The following is a 7,173-nucleotide window of genomic DNA, read 5'->3' on the forward strand; positions in this document are numbered from 1 at the left end:
TTGGTTTTGGTGGGTGGGGGCAGGGGGCGGGGTCCCCTTCAACTTGCTTGTTTTGGAATATTTCTGCAACTCTTGGGGAGGCCACAAGCACCTGAGAGCATACAGGGTGAGGTATAGAGAGAAAGGGCGACGATGAACCAACAAACAAATGGATATTGTACTGTATATTGCAGACCCCTTTGGATCATCTATAGCCCAGTTAAGATTCCCTTAAATTCCTTTCCAAAAATCAGAGTTGCCAACTTGTAACCATCCAAATTCAGGGAAAAAAAACTATTTTGGAATCCTGGACAAATATTTTGGAATACATAGCCAATATATAGACATTGTCTAAGGATAGCTGAGTACAGTGTGATGTGGAAAACAACTGAGTTATCAGTGCTATGAAAGCCACTTTTGTTTTAGGCAATTTATAGCCCCCCCCCTTTAGTGGTGCAGGGCAGGGGAATAGCGTTAAATGACAGGAATATTTTCAGGATCAAACACACTCCCTCCCTCCCTCTCTCTGTTGTTTTGTCAGGACTACTGCCCTCCTTAACAGGGTAATTCCATTACTTTGGAATTGATATCAGGGTGAGCTGCTGGGTTCCTGTGCTATCCTAGTAGCAAAATCAAAAGCACAGTACAAGCAGGGGGCGGGGAGGGGAGAGAACAACAACTCTCTGGCAGCATAGCAACAATTGTGGCCAATCCTAGAACTCAGTGGCCACCAGTCATAATGTTGCTTCAGACAATGTCCCACGTCTGCCATGAATTGAACGCAGTCAACAGCACATGCTGCTATCATGATGTCACCTAATTCATTTGACATTCCCCCCAGTCCCAACTCCCAATACAATGCACAAGGAGTCCGCCATGAAAAGCCTACAGCATGACCTCATAATAGCTAATGTGAAGTGTTTAGGAGGAACTGTAAGATTCAGGGCTTCAGGTTTGCAGATCTGGAGCAGCCCAAATACCAAAGGAACCACCTATTTCCAAGGGAAGTAGCCAGGGATCACACACGCGGATAGAACAGTGACCACTCCAATCACAGACATCAGCTAGTAGCATAGTCCTGTAGCTCAGAGGAAGCCCATTTACATAACCCATAATTGACAGGTTGCCTGGAGAAAGATTTGGGCCCCATACACTGAAGGGTCAAGGATCTTCCCCGTGTGCATTAGATTGAGCACCAAATGTCTGTGGGTGGGTATAAGGGGGAGAGACTACAGAGACCCTCCCCCTCTCATCAGGAGCAGTTCGTCCCCAAGCAGCCATGAAAGCGCAGGGTGTGAAGGGGCTAGTCAGGAAGCGGAGTGAGAGACCCAGGTCTCCGGCAGCATGGGAGAGCCCCTGCTCCACAGGCGGGAAGAGAGAGAGACGGCAAGGGGGGAGAGGGAAAAGACGGAGCTTAGACCCTTTCCCCCGGCACTGGAATTAAGGAGGAGGAGAAAGGGGAGGAGATTCACTGTCCCTAGGCTATTATGTTGGTCCAAGTCGCGAAAAGGGGCAGTGCCGGATTCTGAGATGGAATAAGCGGACATGAAACCGACAGCTCACCACACTGTAAATAACGTGCACCAATAAAGACTCTTTTAAAGACAAGTATGTGGAAAGTCGTTACTCAAGAGTAGCCGTAACAACCTCTGACAGTGGGGAACAAGTGTTTTGAAAGGGTGAGGGAAGAGAGCCACTTGGACATTGAATAGAAGTTACAACAGCAAACTTAGAAGAAGCAGTTTTGTAGTAGCTCAGTGGCAGGAATGGCCCATCCATGAGGCGGACTGAAACAGCCAGGATTGCACAGCTGGAAGTCACCGCTGCACCCCTGCAACCCTTGTAAACAAGGTGGCGGTGGGAGGCAGCAGTGGGGCCATGGAGGTGGCACCTTCCCATTTAACCTCAGGCAGTGAAACGGGATGAGCCACCCATTCTCAGAGGAAAACACAGCAGGAACACAGACATAAGAGGAAATGTAAGAAAAACCTATGATGGGGCTGTCATTGTTTGCCAGTAGACTAGCTGATGGCTAACCTCTCTTCTTGCCTCTATAAGAGGCTGTGTACACACTTCACCTTTAAAGCACATTCAAAGCACATTCTGTTCCTCAAAGAATTTTGGGCACTATAGTTTACCCCTCAGAGTTACCAGTCCCCAGCAGCCCTTAACAAACTACAGTGGCCAGAATTCCTTGAGGGGGTGGGAATGTGCTTCTAGTGTGATTTAAAGGTGGAGTGTGAACACAGCCAGAGAAAGCAGATGTGATGGTCTCCAGAGGTTTCGGACTCCAACATTTACAAGTCAGTGTCAAAGTGCAGCTGCAACTCAGCAGGCTTTGCCGGCAAAAGGTCCCAAATTCAATCCCGTCCTTGGGCTTCCAGGGGAAGGCATTGACAGACACACCTGTGCTTGAGGAAGTTTACTGTAATAGCCAATCACAGTGAATGTTCGCAGGACCAATGTCCTCAAGTAGCCACCTACTTCCCCTGGCCTGTGTGATGGTTTTCATTTCACCCAGTCCCAGATTAGGTAGATGAGATTCCTAGGATCCTGCTGTAGAAAACAGTAGGGTTTTAAAAAAAAGGTTGAAAAAGGAGCCTTCATTAGAGCAGAAGCAGAGTTGAAACAGCCAAAATGACTTTATTGAACAGCATCATTTGTGGAATGCGGACAGCATCACAGGGTTTTCGGCCCAGGTAGCCAAGTATGGTATTCTTGTGCTTGAGAAAGCAACATAGTGGCACTGATCCACACAGTTTACAGCTGAACATATTACTTTACTGTATCTTTGGAAAGGCACAGGGGCCACATTAGAACAAAAAGGTGGCTGTCTCACAACAGAATAGATGACTTCACACAGCTCACTGACTGCTGCTATTATAAGGCTTGCTTGTGATCTGTACTGGGGGTGGGGAACATCCTTCCTTTTGTGCGTAGTGAGTGACTCTGGGGAGACTAGAGAAACATAAGGGTGGTAATAATGAGTCATAAACAGGAGCTGTAAGCAGTGGATCGTTCCAATGAGTAGGTGCTCTTCAGGGGCAGGGAGTGGGCTTTTCAGAAATGGTGCCACCATATGGATGCTCTCGTTCCACGCTGGTTGCCTTACCCTAGATCCCCACTATCTCATTTCCTTCTTTCTTTATGTAGGTTGATTTAGGCTATAGCCTAGGATCCTTGGGTGGGGCATAATAAAATAAATAAAACAACAACGTCTTAGTTTAAACACATATTCCAGGGAAAAGCACAATAAAACCACATATCAACAACATCAGATAACTGCAATGTGAATGCCACAAGACCTGAACAGTCAGGTTTTCACTTGGTATCTGGATTCTTGTAGAGTGGGTGCCGATGAAATGTTTTGGGGAGGGGGACATTCTAGAGCCAGGGTGCCACCACAGAAAAGGCTCATCCACATGTTTCTGCTAAGATCTCAGCTCCTGGGCAGAAACACGCAGAGAGAGAGAGGCTCCCTCAAGTATTTAAATCCCAAGTCGTTCAGGGTTTTATGTTATTTGTACAATCTTGTATTCAGAATTGAAATGCACCGGCTGCCATTTCCAAGTGAACATAGGTTTTTGGGCTCTCCCTGTCAAGATCCTCCCATTTTTTGTGCCTTGTCCATGCAGTGCCATCATAAAGTCTTTAGAATCTACTCATTTTCACCATCTTGCCTAAAATCTGGGGTACTGTATTTCCGTGTGCCAAAAGATTTGCTTTTATATGGTTATGGGTTTTTTTAGGCATTTGCTCACAAAGTAATAATAATAATAATAATAATAATAATAATAATAATAATAATAATACACAGCCCTTAAGCTATTATACAAGCCTGTTGTGTCTCCATTCGAAGACAGGTGTCGGATTTTGTGCTGAGATTTCACTGTGCAGCACAAACTGTCAATAGACCTAGTGTTTACAGTTTACTTTTCCTCAGGCCAGAATCTCTCATTATCGCTCCATTATTTACTGAAGCTTGCACGTATGCATTGTCTCTAGCCAAATACCATAATGCATTCCTGCATAGCAGTTACTTGACACCACTATCCCAAGCCGTGGGGTAAGGTTGGGTGTTTGCCGATGGGAAGGAAATTTGAATAGAAAATGAGTAAGGTTATTTGAAACCAGGTAGCGTGAGAGTTGTGTCTACAACATGCAGAAATATGAGATGAAGTCCATGGTGCAGGAGTCATTTGAACAACGCCCCATGGGTGCAGCTCTTATGTAAAGTGAAAAAAATAATAATATTTGCTGTGAAAGCTACCTTAATGAAATGAAAGGATGAAGATGTGGGAAAGAGGCTTTAGAACACTCTCCTTTTTATAACTATCATTTTATTTTGACACTTGTAGCTACAGCTGTCCAGAATAGTCCAAAATGTTGGGTGTGAGTTTGACTTTGATGGAAGCAGAGAGAACATTACTCCCTTTCTTAATAAAATAAAATATGTAGGGTATTTACTGCTGTATTGCATGACATGTTTTCCAAAGTAATGTTCCAGATGAGCATGACATTTAGACATGTGTTTAATTCTAATGCCACTTGTACAAAATTGAACCCTTGTATTCTGCATTAATTAATTTGGGAGCATCAATGTTCCATATTCTGTCACTGCAGTTAATCAACTCAGATTACCGGTATGTATATGTAGCCTCGTTCACACACAATACACTGAACACAGCTACAATCTGTCTCTACACATGCACAAGTGTTTCTTTGAAAGACCATATACATTTTGATTTGTACAGCTTAATTGCTGTGTGTGTGTGTGTGTGTGTACCCTGCTTCTTCACTTGGGGGAGGGGAGGAATTGGGGCAAGCAAAGCAGACCAGGGAATCAAAATATCAAAATGCCCTTTGTATTGCTGTTCTCTGCAAGAGCATGTGGCAAAAAGGAAATGTCACTTTTATTTAAATTGAGGTGGAAGCTTGGTTTTCCAAGGGTCAAGGTATATCTGATGTGAAACATCTGTGCACAGGTTTCCTTCCTAATCTCTCTCTCTTTGTGTGTTGTGGATCAGCACCTCAATGCTGGAGGATGGAGAATAACCTTTTCCCCAACTTCAGTCACTGCTCTCTTCCCAAGCTGAGGAAAAAAGGAAAGCTATCTGAAGCTTACCCATTTTCGCATCTTAGTGGCAGCTAATCGCAGCTTTGGAACATGATTTAAATTAGGAAAAGGGTTAAACTTCCTTGTCAAGTGTTGTGACTCTGATCCAAATCAATCTCCCCCCACCCCAGTGGTTACTTTTAACTAAAGAAAAATACATAGGGAGATCTGATAATGGATCTCTTATCATTTAGTTTTGCCTTGAGACTAGACTCTTTATCAACTCCTATCCATCTTGCACAAAACTTTAGGTCAACCTGAGAAAGCCCTGAAATACAGCAAGGTTTTTTCTTTTCTTTTTTTGAATGCAATTCTTTGTTATATATTGTATCTCATTGTCCCCTTATGAATATGAATATGTTGTTGCATGCCACCCAAATCTCCAAGCGATGCGAGATTCCAGGGGTTCCAGGTGTTTACCTCGCAATGTGTGAGGGGAGGAAAGCGGAGATTATTCATTTGTCCAGGCAGAAATTCTTGCTGAATGATTTCCTTAGTGCTATGTTGAATTCCACCCATTGTTTTTATTTTATTTTTTTAGTGATCTAAGCACATCTAACAGATAAAATGATCCTTTAAATATTCATCTTAAAAAGCACCTTTGAGCCTCTGTCTGGCTTTGTGTGTCATGTCTCAAAGCTGTTTACAAGAGAGAAAATTTGGAAAAGAAATACAGTATCTTCTAGCCTATGTACATAGATTTGACATTTCGTCTGATTTAAACTTGTTTATGGAAACTATGAACAACACTTGTGTACTGAAATGGAATCTACTTTTCCATAGATTCTGGAACTCACATTTCTATGGAAATACCTTCTCATTGTCTATTTGCAAAGATACCCCAGTATCACTAAACATAAATGTGCTTATTCATTTTAAGTAAAGTACGTTAACATGTTTGCAAGACTACAATGACTCCTTCGTATGACTATGTGAGGTTATGTTTGCGTTTCGTAATGAGAGGCAAGCAAAAATGTAGCATTAGTCATAAAAAGGGAAGAATACTTGACTGTTCTAAATCTGAAAGTCCTCAGGCTGCGGAAAATCAAACCTTGTCCCACTGTGTCAGTTCCAGAAGTACATCACAGCGTATATGGACGGACTGACTCATTCAGTGGGGTGCGCTCTGTATTGGAACAATGCAGTGCCTTCCCATAAAGTATGTGTTTTGAAATTGCTCTTTGCTCATGTGATATGCCAGCAATATTTTCTTCTCCTGTCCCTGTGTATTTTTAATGCTACAAGTCAGATCATTTTGGTGCTGTTTACACAGCACATTTGAACAAAAGGTCCAGTAGCAAACTTAAACTATCTGTACCAGGTTACTTACCGGAGTGCCTTCATCCCTGCTATCCTATACAATCGTTACATTTACAGGTATATAGATAGACCCTCCTCATGCTACCATATTAAACAGCCATGAAGAGAGACATTTTCTGTTGTGGTGCCCCTCCCGTGGAACCATTTTCCCACTGAAGTGAGGCAGGCACTCTCAATGTTTTGGCACCTCCTCAAAATATCTCTATGTCCCCACTTAGGCCTTTGCTGGTTCTTTCTTTCTTTCTTTCTTTCTTTCTTTCTTTCTTTCTTTCTTTCTTTCTTTCTTTCTTTCTGAAACTCTTTTAGTATGTTATGTTTGTATTGTTTTACTGAACTTTAAAATATATTTTGTATTTAATTACTGTAAATCACTGTGGGATACCTTGGGATGTGTGAAACAATATAGAAAGATAATAAACTACGGTATTAGGTAAACTAGTTCCCATATATGATCTGTTTAATTCCTGCCCATTTTCAGTTGTACTTATTTTTATTAATTCCATATGGTGATGATACTGTATTTTTAAATTAATGTATTATATATTTGTATAGCACCTTGACACTATATTGGTCAGCAGGATAAAAACCAGTTAGTAAGTAAGTAAGTAAGTAAGTAAGTACCGGTAAGTAAGTGAGTGAGTGAGTGAGTGAGTGAGTAAGTAAGTAAGTAAGTAACGTGGCCTAAAGACAAACATGTTCATTGTGACAGATGCCCTCATGGACTAAAGTTCATCAGACACATGAAGTGTTATCCTTAG

The sequence above is a fragment of the Zootoca vivipara genome, chromosome 2, assembly GCF_965207765.1.
Source record: "Zootoca vivipara chromosome 2, rZooViv2.hap1.1, whole genome shotgun sequence".
NCBI lineage: Eukaryota > Metazoa > Chordata > Lepidosauria > Squamata > Lacertidae > Zootoca > Zootoca vivipara.